General features: G+C 38.6%; 1 long non-coding RNA gene and 6 other non-coding genes across 7 annotated transcripts in view; all 7 read right to left on the reverse strand.

The window, feature by feature from the left end:
- Window positions 1-5,661: 5,661 nt before the first annotated feature.
- LOC143742553 (uncharacterized) overlaps window positions 5,662-17,358 on the reverse strand; it is a 52,266-nt gene continuing 40,569 nt past the window's right edge. The window contains exons 2-3 of the long non-coding RNA XR_013205469.1: window positions 6,936-7,082; window positions 5,662-5,697 (exon numbers count right to left, since the gene is read on the reverse strand). This is a non-coding gene — a long non-coding RNA (uncharacterized LOC143742553). The remainder of the gene's footprint in view (window positions 5,698-6,935; window positions 7,083-17,358) is intronic.
- On the reverse strand, window positions 13,150-13,223 carry trnan-guu (transfer RNA asparagine (anticodon GUU)). The gene has a single exon. It is a non-coding gene; the product is annotated as a tRNA-Asn (tRNA).
- Window positions 13,348-13,420, reverse strand: trnak-cuu (transfer RNA lysine (anticodon CUU)). Its single transcript has one exon. It is a non-coding gene; the product is annotated as a tRNA-Lys (tRNA).
- Window positions 13,969-14,042, reverse strand: trnan-guu (transfer RNA asparagine (anticodon GUU)). Its single transcript has one exon. It is a non-coding gene; the product is annotated as a tRNA-Asn (tRNA).
- On the reverse strand, window positions 14,169-14,241 carry trnak-cuu (transfer RNA lysine (anticodon CUU)). The gene has a single exon. It is a non-coding gene; the product is annotated as a tRNA-Lys (tRNA).
- On the reverse strand, window positions 15,036-15,109 carry trnan-guu (transfer RNA asparagine (anticodon GUU)). The gene has a single exon. It is a non-coding gene; the product is annotated as a tRNA-Asn (tRNA).
- On the reverse strand, window positions 16,072-16,141 carry trnan-guu (transfer RNA asparagine (anticodon GUU)). Its single transcript has one exon. It is a non-coding gene; the product is annotated as a tRNA-Asn (tRNA).

Here is a 17,358-nt window from a genome sequence, read left to right on the forward strand (position 1 = left end):
TGTGCCAACCAACCCTTGACCCAACCAGCCCCACTCTCCCCTACAATACAAGGATGATGCTGCGTTAAACTGGACAAACTTAAGCGCAAGCGTTAACATTGACAGCACTTGTTAGTAGTATATACAATAAGAATCTCATTATTTGAATGTGTGAACATAGCCGCTCTCTATGAATGAAAACTTTATACCTAATCCGTCTTCTGCGCAGTTTCTTCATATTGCGTTTGTACAGAATAACACAAAATTAGTAAAATAACAAATATTGCAGTACGAAATATCTCCATGCTGAGCCTTTTTTGCACTTCCTGATTTCCCTACTTGAGAATCCTTGTCCAATGAATGGACGACCTTAGCCCATGTGTGGTTTTGTTTACAAATTTTGGTTCACTTGCAAAAAAGAGCAGTGTGAAACCGAACCGTACCAAAAAAAAACAAAAAAAAAATTTATTTGGTCCGGACCAAAGCAAGTGAACTATCGGACTTTCCTGGTGTGAATACACCCTAAGACATTTCAATGGTTCAATTATGTAACAGTAGCCAACTTGTTCGCTGAATTCATACAGTTACGGAGCACTTAACAACAGGTAGCCCTAATACACATTAAATATATGTTTCTTACTTGTTCTGATGACATTTTCCGGTAAAAATTCTTATGTTGGTCATACTTCCAAAAAGTAGAATCTGTGATTCTGAATGACAGTATCCACACCAGCACGGTGATTGACAGCTGCACATGACAGATGCGCGGATGGGCTATTATTTCATCCGCAACCGCATCACAAAACTCATCATCCGTCCGACATCCATCCGCACCAACGTTTTTGACCAATTTTCCCGCCCGCCATCCGCTGATACAAGGCGCTGCTGATAACAGCCGCGAGGCTAGAAACCGCCCGCCACCCGCCCGAATTTAATTAAAAAATGTTTTTTCATCACGTCATCCGCCCGATCCGCGGTTAAGCCGCGGAGTCCGCGGCTATAACCGCCAACTGCGCATCTCTACTGCACATTCTCCTCAAAACATTGGATTAATCCGCGCTGTGCAGTGCCGAGGGACAACCTACATAAAGTTGGAGCTTTACATAAACTGCAATTGCAGATTTCGAAGAGAGATGGCGACAAAGAGGAAAAACAACTAGCTTTAATTAATAGTTTAGCATTTATTTACCTTTTACAGGAATGAAAAGAGAGAAAGAAACATGATTTATGAAATTGGTCTGTTAATTAAAACAAGTTTATTCACTTTTTATATAATTATTAGGTTATTTGATTATATAACATTGTGTATGTACGTCATTGACTCATTGCCGGTTTGTGTAAAAGAGCCTGGTGAATCAGTTTTTGAAACGGTTCGTTTTAAAGGCCTATCCGAAAGAATCAGTTCGAGCAAGAGAACCAGACTTAAATCACTACTGTGACTGACAACATCTTGTTCCGCTTGACAAAGTAGGCATAGTTCTGCTACGTTCAGTGTTTTATTACGCATTTATTCTCATATCGTTATATAATACCACATAATAATACATTCTTTTGGCTGATATTTAAATTACAGCTATGAAGATTTTAATAATTAGAACCCTTGTCAAAAAATCCTATTGGAATTTCAGTTTATCCTGTAGGATCTTATTGGATTCAAATAGGTGTCAGGGTTCTGCCCTGGCAGCTTTGTATGTGTTGTCTTTGTTTTATGTCTCTATGTTTGTGTTGTGCTTCAACATATGGTTTTGTTTGTGTTGGCCATGTGCTCCTTTGTACCTGCCTCCTTGTTTCCCTGTACCACGCCCTCTTGTCTAGTTTGAGTCCATGTTTGTCTGAGTGTTGTCACCTGTGCCTTGTCCGAGTGTTGTCACCTGTTTCTCATTTTCTCTGCTCCCTTGTTTGAGTCCTCGTTTACCTGAGTGTGTTCACCTGTTCCTTGTCCGAGTGTTGTCACCTGTTCCTCTTGTTCTTAGCTCCCTTTATATGTGTTCTCTAACCCTTAAGTTTTGCCAGTTGGTTAGATGTTGTGCTACTGTGTACTTCTGTGTTACGTAGTTAGTTTCTTATTACCAACGTCATTAGTGGTAAGTTTGTGTAGAAGTTTGTGTAGATGTGTAGAAGTTTTTTAGTGCTTTAGTTCTGCCATCTGTCCTGTCTGTCTTTTCTCCTGTGTCTCTAGTTTCTGTCCTGCTAGCAGAGCGCAGGGGCGTTTCCAGCATTGAAGGACATCCGGGGCTTAGCCCACAAGTCAGTTTAAACTGATAATAGTTTGTTTAACTCGCGTTTTCGCAGTTTCCCCTATTAACTCCAGCCAAGCAGCAGCTCCTTTGCCACTCAGTCCGGCTGAGGGGGCGTGTTCCGGCGGGAAAGTGACGTTAATGCATTCCCTCTATACATGGATGACATTAGTCTACGTTCATTGACACACCATGACATCGAACTGTATATAATTCTCAATGTACATCTGTCAAAAACTTTTCATTATTGTAGGGATAAACAATGTTTCACTTTTATCTTTCTCCAAAGTAAAATGACTGATTAATTGTTACCAGTTTCCATGTCTGATCCTGGCACAGCTGCTACTGCTGCTACTGGCTCCTCCCCAGTCTGCAGCTCATCTTTGCTACCCTCTACAAAACCATTTAATCAAATCAAAGTGTATATTTACTACAAACTACAAACACAAAACAAGTCACACATACATTTTATGTTAATGCTTATTGGTTATCCTTAGAGAAAACAACACCTGATAAACAAGGAAAGTATTCAGTGCAGTGGGATAAAACTAATGTTTCTGGCTACCCTTACGAAAAAGAAGTATACTTCAAGTTCATTTTATGAAGAAGTATTATTCGTTTAAATGTATTATAAGTGTAAGAGTAGTAAACTTTAAGTACACAACTAGGTTTCTCATTTGTAATGCATCTGTACTACAAGTGAACTTATACGTATACTAGTAGTAGTTTACTATTTTAATACAGTTAGTATTTTTTTAGTTTATGAAAGTACACACTTGAAGTGTACTGTCAGTAAACTACTAGTTTATACTGCAAGTATACTTGCAAGTTTTCTTTAAGTTAACAAACTTATACTTGTTATAGTTCAGTATTTATGTATTATTTTTGCACTTGCAGTATACTATTGTTCAAATGTAGATTTTTTTTTTATTAAAAAATACCTTTAACTGTACTTTAATTTTAAAGACATTTCATTAGCTTCATGCATTCTTTTTTTTATCAACACTTGAATGTTGGTAAGTTTCATAAAGAAAGGCAACATTAGAATTGGAATTTAAATAAAATGATGCAGACAAAATTAAAATGAGGCACACTGCTTATGACTTGCGTGACGCGGGACAACAAAGCTTCACATTCTTCACAGCTTCACAAAATGCAGGACAGGTGGTTCACCTTTGATAATATTAAGCAGATTTTGATTTACGTTTAATGTTTGATGATGATCACGTAATTTTATATTTGAGTGAGTGAGCAATCTTCTATCACTTTTTTCAGCTTCTTCTCCTGTGTTTTTATCCGGAAGAGATTCTGTACTAGAAAATGCCAGTAAGCCTAAGTGCTAACGTTATAATGTTAGCCTATCTTAATAACTAGTTAAACAAATAGGCCTACAGTGAAAGCCAGCCAGATGATGATCTATCTTCAGACTTTAAGGATAAAAAAACTGGATTCTTACCCACTGACTTATTTCCGAAAAATCCCCAAAGTCTCGTTTGCTTCATTTTTCTTGAATTTTTTCTTTCCTGCTCGCTGACTGTCTCAGTTGTTAACTCGCGCTCTTGCGGTTGACTGTGCTAGCTCCCCCCTACCTGCTGCTGCTGCATATTTAACAGAGAGGAAGAAACAGAGTAGCCCATAGGCTACCGACAGCAAAGAAATGTATTCTATAGGCTAGATTATTTTTAAGATCTATTTTTTACAGGCTGTATGCATGCAAAGCCAAAGCGCAATGAAATAAAGCAACTTATGATTTTGGGCTTTTACATAGGCTATTGTTTGTCCAGTTTCATATTTGATCAGTGACAGTCATCATTACATTCGGGGCTTGACTCAAAACATTCAGGGCTGAAGCCTCGGCAAAATCGGCTGGCGACGCCCCTGGCAGAGCGTCCCTGGCTGCTTACACTCTTTGCTTTGGAGCAAGCCTGGTGCTGAGCCTGAGATCCCTGAGTGCCTTGCTGTTGTACTTGAAGATCCTGTCTGGCTATTGCTAGTATTCTCAGTTCTCATTCTGCTCTGCCATTACTACTCCCCAGCCTACAGTCATCTTGTGCTAGTTACAACTGCTGCTCGGCTAGTTACAACGGCTGTCATTGTGTCTCAACCCTGCCTATTGTCTGGACTGTTCACCTATCCCACCACATCTTGTCATCTGTCTACTGTTTGTCAACAAACCTGTTATCACACGTTCTGCATTTGAGTCCTCCTTGATAGACCCGTGACAATAGGGTGTTACTGGATTCTTATAATCCTATTGGACATTCTGATTTATTTTAATGGAATTTCACTTTGACCTGTAGTATCTTATTGGATTCTTATAGGATCTTATTGGATTCTTAGAATCCTTCAATCAGATTTATTTTCATGGAATTTCAGTTTGTCCTGTACTTTTTGGGTAACACTTTATTTTGATAGTCCATTTGTCGAGACTCTACTAGTTATTAGTAGCCATTCAGTTGCATGTCAACAGTGCATCAGTTGACATTCAAGAACACTGTTTCAACAGACAAGTAACATACATTCAACAAACTGGTTATAGACTATAAGGTACATTTCAAGTGTTAATCTACAGATTTTACAAAAATGTGCCTGTGCGGTCATCCTGAAGCCTCTTTGCACAAGTTTGAGGATACGCCAATATATTTTCACCACATCTGCAATTGAGACAACTGAAAAAAAAAAAAAAAAATAATGTGAATAAATCACCAAGGACTGTTGTGTTGTCACCACAGTGTTTCCCACGTTTTCTCTTTAAAAGGGAGGCTACAACTTGGATAAAGGTGTGTGGTTTATTCTTTGATTTAGAACATTTAATAGTCAGTAGTGTGAGGGCAGTGTGCCAATAAAGACTATTTGATGAGTATTGGTATAAACACACTGAGGTAAATACTGTTGAGAACATTCTTTATATTGAATAATTGATTACCATAATAGGTAAGCACATGTTGTGTCTTTATTTATTTAATTCCTTACATAATCTTTGTAAGAAAGCTATAGTAAAAATAAAATACAAGTTAGATACAGATAATCACTGATATTCACTGAGAATTTTGGGACACTGGCTGAAACAGAACAGTTAAGCTTTTGACATGTTGATTTTATGTCATTCAAAAAAAGAGATGACAAAAGTGATGATGATTGGGTTGTGGGATAGTGTTTACTATGCAACAAATCAAGTATAAAGCACTAAAATAAAAATAATCACCTACATATTTCATACCTAACTAAATACAGTGTGTCCATACCTCGCTCTCCTTTTCCGTTTGACCTCTTCACCTTTTCGTTTTCCTTCTTTCTTTTTTGCTTTTCTTCTTGCCAATCTTCCTTTTAAGCTTCTTTTTCTTCTTTTCCTCATCTGAAGAGTCAGAGATAGAGCTGGAGCTGAAGTCAGAGATTGAGTCAGTGCTAGAATCATTGGTAGTGTCAGTGCTGGAGTCCAAAAGCATCTCACCTCCAGTGTCCATTATCTCCAAGTTCCCACCTGTAATATAAACTTATAATGTAAACCTACCCACTGTATAATCAAGCTGCTTTTTGTAGAACATTACTGTAACTATTTGAGTATTTCAGTTAATTCTACCAAATTAATGCTTATGTTGTCTGAGCCACTTCTGATGTAAATGGAAAGCAAATATGCTATGGCAAGGCAACAGTCTACAGGCTATACACATGTGAAGTCAGTTCAATCCTTACAAAAGACTTAACAGCTAAAGCTCTAAATGTTGTCACCCAAATAAGAGACATTCATTTTCACTATGTAGATTTTTGGTCACACTTTAAATAAGGTGTCCTTAACTACTATGTACTTACATAAAAAATAAGTACAATGTACTTATTGTGTTCATATTGTGTTGCAAAACACTGGTGCTTTTGAGGTGGGATACGGGTAAGGTTAGAGACAGGGTTGATGGTATGCGGTTAGGTTTAAGGGTGAGTTAGGGTGTACTCACACTAGGCACGATTGCCTTGTACCGAGCCCAGGGCGATTGACTTTAATGGAGAAATTTGCAGCTTTACTCACAAACTACAATTCCTGTTCATCAATAAGGTGAGAACCAGACAAGTTATAAACCTAAATATACTCAAATGAATTGAAAAGTGTAGTACATTACAGACTGCAATTACAGAAATTAATTACAGCTGTAATTACACAGCTCTAATTTCTTTTTAAATATAAGTACAATATAAAAGCATGCATGTACACAATAAATGCATTGCATCAAATGATTAATTTAAATGTTTGTACAAAGTAGACAGACACTTGATTTGTAATTGCAAAACATATATATAAAATAAAAACAAACAATTTAATATCAGTAACAAAAACTCCAGACCCTATAGCAAAATAAAACACTGTGTAAATACATATAAATGGAAAAAAACTACATAGCTGCTGTAGGAAATCCTTTTTATTTGCAATTTAACAGGTGCACAAAAAGCAGAAGCAGTAAATGTTTTCACACATAACTCTTTATGTCTCTATTTTTAAGTCCACCTTTAGGGTTATCTGCTTTAGAGATCCTACACATTGTCCACCTAAATATATGCCTGCGCTAAATATAAAATCTAAGCCAAAATCTAAAGCAGGTACAAAATAATACTGAAAGGCCAGCAACAATATTGTCAAACATAGCTGAAATATGTACAGTTATGCTGTAGCTTTATTCTTCTTAAGTCCATAGAGGTTCTGGAGAGCACATCTGCTCTACCTGTACAAACCTTGTTCTTGTGCAGACTTCTCTTCAAGCTGCCTCTTCAGGAAGTCCTTTTCCTCCTCCAGCTCATTCACCCGAGACTGCAGCATCTCAGCCTTCTTTTTCCAGAGAAGATGTTGTTTGACAGGCTTGAGACTGTCCATCCTACTAACTGCAAAGTATGACATGAAAAAATAGGAATACATGTCAGTGGGGTAGAGTGGCTGAACCTGGTAAGTGCATAGTCAAAAGTTGTTTGCATTATGTAATTATTTTCCCCAAGACACAACAGGTTTCCCTGGTCTCTATTATTGTTATCAGTTATCAGATGGTTACTTAAGACAGAGATTAGATTACTGTAATAATTATTCCCTCTAAAAAAGTATTGCGTTGATTACTTCCTAAATCCCATATCAATGTTGACCAGTTCCAACAACAACATGCAAACTACAACAACAACAAATATAACAAAATATAAAATTGCATAACTTATTCTTGAACCGACAAAAGCATTTAAAGGTACAAGGTTACATTAGAAAACATATATTTTAACATTTGAAGTTAAATTTTGATGTTAAATGCACTATTGTTTCATTGTTCTATAGTCTATAAGTCTTTTTAATGCAAATACATCAGAAGTAACTTAACTATAATTAAATTACAGAAGAATTGAGAGTAATCCCTTACTTTTCCAAAGGAAAGTAATTCAATTACATTAATTAATTACTTGGTAATGCATTACTCCCAACACTGAGTATCCAACTGAGGAAGGGGAGGGATATCGGCACTGTGGAGAAGATTAAAACTAAAGTTAGGGATACCATGCTAAATTTTGGGTAACACACAATACGGGTGCACTAATATGCATTAATTCATGTTTAACTAGAGTTAATGTATGACTCATAAAGAACTTAACCATTAATTAATGATTACTGCATCAGCAACTAATAAAGAGTCTATATGATCAAAAGATTAAGTAATACATTAATTGCTATTAATTAAATGTGCATTAATTCCTTAATAACATTTTATTAACTAATACTGTAAATTAATGTGTTAATTACCACAATTGGTCAAAGCTATGCACTTCAACTTCAAGTTGTCTGGTTTAATTAACTATTAGCTAATGATTTGCAAATGTATCCTAATGTTATAAGTTTAGTTGTTGAGGCACATGACTAACTAATTGTTAAATAAACATTTTATTTATTTTGTTTAAACCCTAAAGAATTGTTATCTCATGCTTATAAGTAGAATAAAACAGGAATGTGTTCTTAACACAAAAATTAAATGAATATTCAATGTTTTATGCAATGGCAAAAAGTATCTCAATATTTTGGGTAAACTTAATACACATGATTATTAAAATACAGTGGAGATCGATATTAGAGAACAACCTACAATGTCTTAAATGTCGAGGTCATTTGAAGTTTTTTAAGCATACTTCATATATTCTGAAGCTGAAGCACAGTATAAAAACTTAAATGAGATACTTAAAAAGAACACTGATCAAAATTAGACACCACTTTCAGACACCTCACAGTTATTTGTGTTAATCTGGCATCCAGTTTCTTAATTATCTGACAAACCCTATTTAACTGGCAGCCTAATTTTACACTGACTTAATAGCAAGATGGTGAGCCATTCTAAACGTCATCTTTACAATGTCTCTAACTCACTCAAATCCCCCAAAAAGGCTGGTCGTCCATAAAAGACAAATACAGGAGAGGACAGGATAATGTGGAGAATTTCAATGGACAATTGGTTCAACACTGCAGCTGGAAAAGCTTGTCAGTTCAGCGCTGAACTGGGTAAGGATCTGTCTCGACATACAGTTTCTCAACATTCAAGAGAATTTGGCCTGAAAAGCCAACTCTGCAGGGACCAACCTCTCATTAAAAGGTTAGACTAACCGTTGCTGAGGAGCATGTTGAGTGGACAGAGGCGAACCGGTCCAAAGTTCACTTCAGTGATGAAAGCAAGCTGAGACCATTGAAATAATGAAATGGCCAGCCCAAAGTCCTGATCTAAACCCCGACTGAAAATCTCTGGAAAATCCTTGGTGACAAAGCTATGGCTAAGAAACCCACTAAACTCACAAACTGTGGAAGAGAATAGAAGAAGAGTGGACCAAGATCACAGCATAGGAGTGTGAGAGACTAGTGGTGTCCTATGGCCGCAGATGTGCTGAAGTCATTCAAAGAAAGGGCCTGTACACTTCCTAAAACTTGACTGCTGTAATCATCAGAAATTTTAGTTGTAATCTTTCTTCATGCTACAATCATTGTGGTTCTCTAATTTTGATCAAAATAAGGCTTTTTGTTAAAGTGCCTTGGTTATTTTGTAAAACCCTGTTCTACTAGCATGGTATGGCCACAACTAAAATTCCTTCAAATTTTGAATGAGGAATAACGTTATTTCTGAAAGAAATCATATAAATTGTTCTCTAGTTTTGATCTCCACTGTAGGTTAACCCTTTGTGACTACAGCATGTGAATATTCTATGGTAATTGAGAGAACACTGAGCTGTCACCCTTTAACTCACCTTACGTTTATGACGGAAGCTGGTTTTGTCAATAACAGCAAATTCTCTGGAATGTCCAATAATTTGCCCACTTCTTCTAGTAGTACACATAGTACACTTGCAAACCTTTCTTAATGTTGTAGCCATCTTGGACATAGTTGTGGAACTTCTTGCGATCTCATCTTGCATCATGTCGATTTGTCTGAGGTGCAAGCCCTGAGAAAACCTGGTAGTGAAGATAAGTGCATAGCTTAGTTATTTTTCATATTACAGACTGCTTCATTTAACATGCCCTGAAGTTATGGGTTGTTTAAGGTGTGATGACAGAAGTGACTGTTCATTTAAAAAAATAACACAATTAGTATACAGCATCTATTATATCAAGACTGGAGAGTATTTCTTTCAGGAGAAAGAGCAGGAGTTGCTTCCTTCTTGAGCAGGAGTTCAATTCTGTTTCCTCTGATATGGTTTGTTATTTGAAGTAAGTCCATGATAAACAGACATTCATCCAATCACCAATGTCTACCCTTTTGTAAATAGTTTAGGACACAACCCAGATCGTTCTTGGAACAAACCATGTGGCATTTCAGGTTAGGTAAGATTATGTCAAATTCAGGTTTGGAGGTTTATTGTAAAAATGTATTCCTATACAGAACAATATGAAATCAAGATAATCTTTTTTTCTTTTTTTTCTGGATTACTTCAAGGTCAGATATGTAAATAAAGTCAAGTGAAAGGTTTTTTTTTTCTATAACATTTCCATAAAATGTTTCTGAAGCTCTTTTTCTGAAGCCATGTTACGAGTCATGCAGTAGTCCTCTTAGTTGGCTTATCGATCAGAAGTGACAGCTCTGTCATTAGATTCATGTTCTTTTTTGCTTTTTTACAAGCAGTGATACAACTTTTTATACAGTACATAAAAACAACCAAGCCTCAACCTCAAGACTGATGACTTCTTGACCTCACGACCCTGAAATTAGCAGCGAAAATGCGGACTGTTGGAAATGCGGGGCTTAGTGCACATGTTAATCATCGCCCTGACACAGAATGAAGTCAATTAACTTTCACACCATACTTACTGTGAAAAAAAAACAAACATACTAACTGTGAACATTTATAATTTTAAATAGACATAAGAGGTTACGTTTGTATAAATGTTTTATTGTTGACAAATTAACTTTATATGTCATACCAGAAAAGACAGGATTTTTAACTTTTTAAAAAAAACAAAATAGTAGATAATCTAAAATAGTAAAGACATTAAATATTTTCTGTAAAATACTGTTTATATTATTCATTCAGCCACGTTTTTTTAAAATCTTACTATGAACTATAACTGTTACAAGAAAAGCAAACAATGCCACCATCTGGCCACCCATATACAAACTGCATAACAAACCGAACAGAATAGAACATGAAGGGGGAATTTTAAACAAAGTTCAAATATATGGAACAGCACCCACTCTGACATTAGCTACATCATTTGACAGCACCAAAGATGTACAAGATCCAGACCCGGCGCCAGACACAAATTCACGAACGGGCATTACATTTTTTTCAGGGGGGCACAAATGAGATAAACCTAATTTCCTAATTGCATAATAACATTAAACGATATGATCGATTATGATTTGAATATGTATTATACAATGATAATGATCGATAGTAGCCTACATAATGTACTGACACTAACAATTTGTGCTGTTTAGGCTCGCGCAGCCTCTCGATGAAACAAATAGGCCTAACTGCAGCTCACACAAAGAAACTCATCTAGCATACTACGGTAAAACATTCAAAATGTGTAAGTTGTGTTGCGTTCAAGTCCTCCTGGGAAGTTCGTACGTACGAGGAGGGAAGTCGTGTTTGTGACGTGATGGCATTCAAGTCAGTTTCGTCGGAGCAAGATGGCGGTGTACCTTCTTATAAAGGGGTCATATAATGCCATTTTTGTACAAGTTAATATGAATCTTTAGGGTCTAAATGAAAATTTTGTAATATACTTTCATTAAAAAATTCTCATTTTTATTGTAAGAAAACACTAATTTTACCTGGTCAAAAACAGCTCTGTTTTCAGCACTATCTTCCATTACTAGAGTAAATAAAATTGTAACCAAATCGTGGGTAGTTTTAACTCACTACTATAAAACTCCTGTATGTAGATAGCATTAGATAGTACCTCAGTGTATTATACTGTATATTAATACATAGTACCTCAGTGTATAATTTATTAATACATAGTACCTCAGTATAATATATTAATACATAGTACCTCAGTGTATACTATATTGATACATAGTAGTAGCAGATATAGAAGTAATTTAGTATCATATTAAGATTATTATCAGTTGGTAAACACAAAGTCTCCTGTTATAACAGGTGCAACACCTGAATACAACACAAAACTCATTCATTCATTCATTCATTCATTCATTCAAATTAAATCATTGTGGGTGTTAAAAGTGAACACAATATCAGGTGTTGTACCAACGTTATACCAATTATAACAAAGTAACTTAAACCATTCGTTTCTCTCTGTCGAAAATACGTTTCAGCTAACGTTAACGTTACTCCATTCATTCATTTATTCATTCTTAGCTAAGTTAGTTAGCAGACTAAACAAAGCAACAACGTTGACGTCTTACCTCACACAATGTAAACATTTATTTAAGAAAAACCTATTCATTAAAGCTAGTTAATTAAATAGAGAAATCTTACCTCGGTGGCACAGCCAACTTCTTAACGTTACCTAAAACAATGTAAAAGTTTATTTTAAAAAAAAAAACTATGAATTAAAGCTAGTTAATTAAATAGAGTAATCTTACCTCGGTGGATTAAATTAATTCCCAAGTCGCTAATTTCAAAAACGGACTTCAGACTTCACGCTGCTTTCACAAAAATATTATTTATTGATTCGCTGAATCGCTGTGAGCGATAGGAGGTGGACTTACTGCGCATGCCCCGGCAATGTTGGAAAGGGCCAAGGTGATTGACTGGCTGACGTAAAATGGAGAAAATGGAAATGCTGAGATCTGATGGGCTGTCATAAAATGGAAAAGATGGACATGCAAAGACGTGATTTGTCGAAATAAGACAGACGAACTGTCCACAGGCACCGCTACAGATACCTGCAGCGAGCCAGTCCATGGGTTAGCTTATAAAACAAAGCAGACCTGGACTTTTCGCCTGTTCCGTTTCGCCTGTTGAGTGAGAGAGCGGTTACCAAAGGCAAACTTTTCCAAATATCCAAAGGCAAAAGTGAGTCATACAACAAAGAGTTGGAGGGACACAACCTCCAACCGGAAGCAAAAATGCTGGTACATATAGGCCTATGCCGAATCGATTGACCTCATGCCTGAGAGACTTATGAGAACAAAAACCACGTTCGATCAATGTCGGAAGTTATTACGGATGCTCGATGGTGTTTTAAAAGGAGTTTTGAGCAGGACCTCTCAGGAACACAGGCCTCCACCACCCGGAACAAAACATGAGCATTCCATCCACGAGCCACAGCGAACATAAGCTGATGTAAACTTTCACAACACCCACTGTCTTCTTTGAACACAAAGCAACTGACCAAGCTGTAAACGCTAAGAGGGTCCAAGAAACGTCGTGTCATGCGTCCAAAATGACACGGATGTGTTAGTGGACACACGTGTGCTAAATTCTGCAGCTGTGTTGGTGGTTGCATGACAGGACGTCAACGAAAAACACCATTCGTCCCTGGGTGGGCTCGAACCACCAACCTTTCGGTTAACAGCCGAACGCGCTGACCGATTGCGCCACAGAGACCTACGGTGAGCCAGTCCATGGGTTAGCTTATAAAAAAAGCAGACCTGGACTTTTCCGGGATCAGCGGACTCGCTTTGCACACTGGAAACCGAGACCCCGTGGGGAAGAAGGGGGCTAATAGATGCGCCCAACATGGGCCTCGAACGCACGACCCTGAGATTAAGAGTCTCATGCTCTACCAACTGAGCTAGCCGGGCAACTGCGGTGAACTGCTTCGGGCTGGCCGTGGTCTTTATCCGTGCCTAAATTGCGCCCGTGAAAGGTAGCCTCAAATTTCGCACAGGCTTGGCATAGCCTCTTGCGGGTAAAGTCAGGGTTTAGCCTAGAGGTAGGCTTAGAGTGTACTTTGTTTGTTTGAGCCATATCTGTTGTTGGGGGATACAATTTGACCCAGTAGAGCAGGCCAATAATATGCACAACCCGGAGCTAAAGTTCCGTTTCGGTCTGTCGAGTGAGAGAGCGGTTACCGAAGGCAAACTTCTCCAAATATCCAAAGGCAAAAGTGAGTCATACAACAAAGAGTTGGAGGGACACAACCTCCAACCGGAAGCTGATGTAAACTTTCACAACACCCGCTGTCTTCTTTGAACACAAAGCAACTGACCAAGCTGTAAACGCTAAAAGGTGCCAAGAAACGTCATGTCATGTGTCCGAAATGACACGGATGTGTTATTGGACACACGTGTGCTAAATTCTTCAGCTGTGTTGGTGGTTGCATGGCAGGACGTCAACGAAAAACACCATTCGTCCCTAGGTGGGCTCGAACCACCAACCTTTCGGTTAACAGCCGAACGCTCTGACCAATTGCGCCACAGAGACCTACGTTTAGCCAGTCCATGGGTTAGCTTATAAAACAAAGCAGACCTGGACTTTTCCTGCAATGGCGGACTCGCTTTCCACGCTGGAAACCGAGACCCCGTTGGGAAGAGAGAGGGCTAATAGATGCGCCCAACGTGGGGCTCGAACCCACGACCCTGAGATTAAGAGTCTCATGCTCTACCGACTGAGCTAGCCGGGAAACTGTGGGGAAGTGCTTCGGGCTGGTCGCAGTCTTTATCCGTGCCTAAATTGCGCCGGTGAAAGGGAGCCTCACATTTCGCACAGGCTTGGCATAGCCTCTTGCGGGTAAAGTCAGGGTTAAGCCTAGAGGTAGGCTTAGAGTGTACTTTGTTTGTTTGAGCCATATCTTTTGTTGGGGGATACAATTTGACCCAGTAGAGCAGGCCAATAATATGCTCAACCCGGAGCTAAAGTTCCGTTTCGGTCTGTCGAGTGAGAGAGCGGTTACCGAAGGCAAACTTCTCCAAATATCCAAAGGCAAAAGTGAGTCTTACAACAAAGAGTTGGAGGGACACAACCTCCAACCAGAAGCAAAAACACTAGTACATATAGGCCTATGCCGATTCGAGTGACCTCATGCCTGAGAGCCTGATAGGTTACAAGTTACCCGTGCCCTCCTTATGAGAACAAAATCCACGTTCGATCAATGTCGGAAGTTATTACGGATGCTCGATGGTGTTTTAAAAGGAGTTTTGGGCAGGACCTCTCTGGAACACAGGCCTCCACAACCCGGAACAAAACATGAGCATTCCATCCACGCGCCACAGCAAACATAAGCTGATGTAAACTTTCACAACAGCCGCTGTCTTCTTTGAACACAAAGCAACTGACCAAGCTGTAAACGCTAAAAGGGGCCAAGAAACATTGTGTCATGCGTCCGAAATGACACGGGTGTGTTAGTGGACACACGTGTGCTAAATCCTGCAGCTGTGTTGGTGGTTGCATGGCTCGACGTCAACGAAAAACACCATTCGTCCCTGGGTGGGCTCGAACCACCAACCTTTCGGTTAACAGCCGAACGCGCTGACCGATTGCGCCACAGAGACCTACGGCGAGCCAGTCCATGGGTTAGCTTATTAAAAAAAAAGCAGACCTGGACTTTTCCGGGAAAGGCTGACTCGCTTGGCACACTGGAAACCGAGACCCCGTTGGGAAGAGAGAGGGCTAATAGATGCGCACCAACATGGGGCTCGAACGCACGACCCTGAGATTGAGAGTCTCATGCTCTACCGCCTGAACTAGCCAAATGCGGTGAACTGCTTCGGGCTGGCCGAGGTCTTTAACCGTGCCTAAATTGCGCCCGTGAAAGGGAGCCTCACATTTCGCACAGGCTTGGCATAGCCTCTTGCGGGTAAAGTCAGGGTTAAGCATAGAGGTAGGCTTAGAGTGTACTTTGTTTGTTTGAGCCATATCTGTTGTTGGGGGATACAATTTGACCCAGTAGAGCAGGCCAATAATATGCACAACCCGGAGCTAAAGTTCCGTTTCGCCTGTTGAGTGAGAGAGCGCTTACCGAAGGCAAACTTCTCCAAATATCCAAAGGCAAAAGTGAGTCATACAACAAAGAGTTGGAGGGACACAACCTCCAACCGGAAGCAAAAATGCTGGTACATATAGGCCTATGCCGAATCGATTGACCTCATGCCTGAGAGCCTTATTAGAACAAAATCCACGTTCGATCAATGTTGGAAGTTTTTACGGATGCTCGATGGTGTTTTAAAAGGAGTTTTGAGCAGGACCTCTCTGGAACACAGGCCTCCACCACCCGGAACAAAACATGAGCATTCCATCCACGTGCCACAGCAAACATAAGCTGATGTAAACTTTCACAACACCCGCTGTCTTCTTTGAACACAAAGCAACTGACCAAGCTGTAAACGCTAAAAGGGGCCAAGAAACGTCGTGTCATGCGTCCAAAATGACACGGATGTGTTAGTGGACACACGTGTGCTAAATTCTGCAGCTGTGTTGGTGGTTGCATGGCAGGACGTCACCGAAATACACCATTCGTCCCTGGGTGGGCTCGAACCACCAACCTTTCGGTTAACAGCCGAACGCGCTGACCGATTGCGCCAAACCGAGATCCCGTTGGGAAGAGAGAGGGCTAATAGATACGCCCAACGTGGGGCTCGAACCCACAACCCTGAGATTAAGAGTCTCATGCTCTACCGACTCCGCCAAAGCTGGGGAACAATAGTCTGTATAAGATGGGGAAGAATTGAGGGGGAGGGGCGCGAGGGGAGGAGAAAAATCAGAACATGAGTTTTCTTGCTGGGTCTAATGTCTTTTTTAATCATTTCAAGATTTATTTAGTGCAATATAAGGGATGCAGTTCAGCTTGCAGGCAATTAACCATGTATTTAATTATTAACACATTGCATTTAAATTTTTTCTTCTTTTGATCAAAAGGAGGTACTGAACCACATTTTTAGGGACTTCCCAATGATCTAACTTTATAAACACTCTGCATTGATGACCCAGTATTATCAAAAGGTAGAATGGAAGAACATTTAGTGTACTGATATATTGCAGGAGTATCTAATAATGATTAATAGTAAACTACCACCTATTACTGTAACCTTGATTTAAAAATAAAATAAACAGTATGGGCTATACTGTTATATAATTAATATTTATAAAATATTCTGCATGTATCTCTTCTTTTATGTAATTTGACTTCGAACACTCCACCTAAGCCTGATATATCACATCACTGTCACTATCAGCCATTAACAAAACAATAAACATAAAACAGATCAATAAAATATTTAAAAAATATTTTTTATTCTTTTCACGTCGAAATATAAAACATATAATGTACACTTTATAATATACATACAAATATACAACATTCAACAAAATATGTACAAACAAATCACGTTTGGTATAGTATTTAAAATAAATCACTATTTACAAGTTAAAAGAAAACAAACAAACAGAACTATATACAACCCATTAACCTAGAACAAATACAACAGTTTGTGTATATGTTGTGGGCAGCACAATTAATCACAATCAAATTGAATACATTTTTTTTTATAAAAAATAAAAAAATCTAATGAAAAATAGTGCAATTATTTCGGTATTAGTTTTGCAAAACAACTAAATATTTTACTATAATAAAAACAAAATCTTCACAACATAAAATACAATGATGTACTATTTTCTCATCATTCTAAGCCACTGCTCTTTGGTTAGGGTCTCCCTGTTTGGGCAGTAAATTCTGCCTTTAAACTGGCTATGGCCAGTGTCTGTGGTGCGTGGCTCTCCACATTTAGTGCATCTGTTGGATGTG

The sequence above is a fragment of the Siphateles boraxobius genome, unplaced genomic scaffold (genome assembly GCF_051911475.1).
Source record: "Siphateles boraxobius isolate OS27281-9 unplaced genomic scaffold, OSU_SipBor_1 19, whole genome shotgun sequence".
In the NCBI taxonomy this organism is placed as follows: domain Eukaryota; kingdom Metazoa; phylum Chordata; class Actinopteri; order Cypriniformes; family Leuciscidae; genus Siphateles; species Siphateles boraxobius.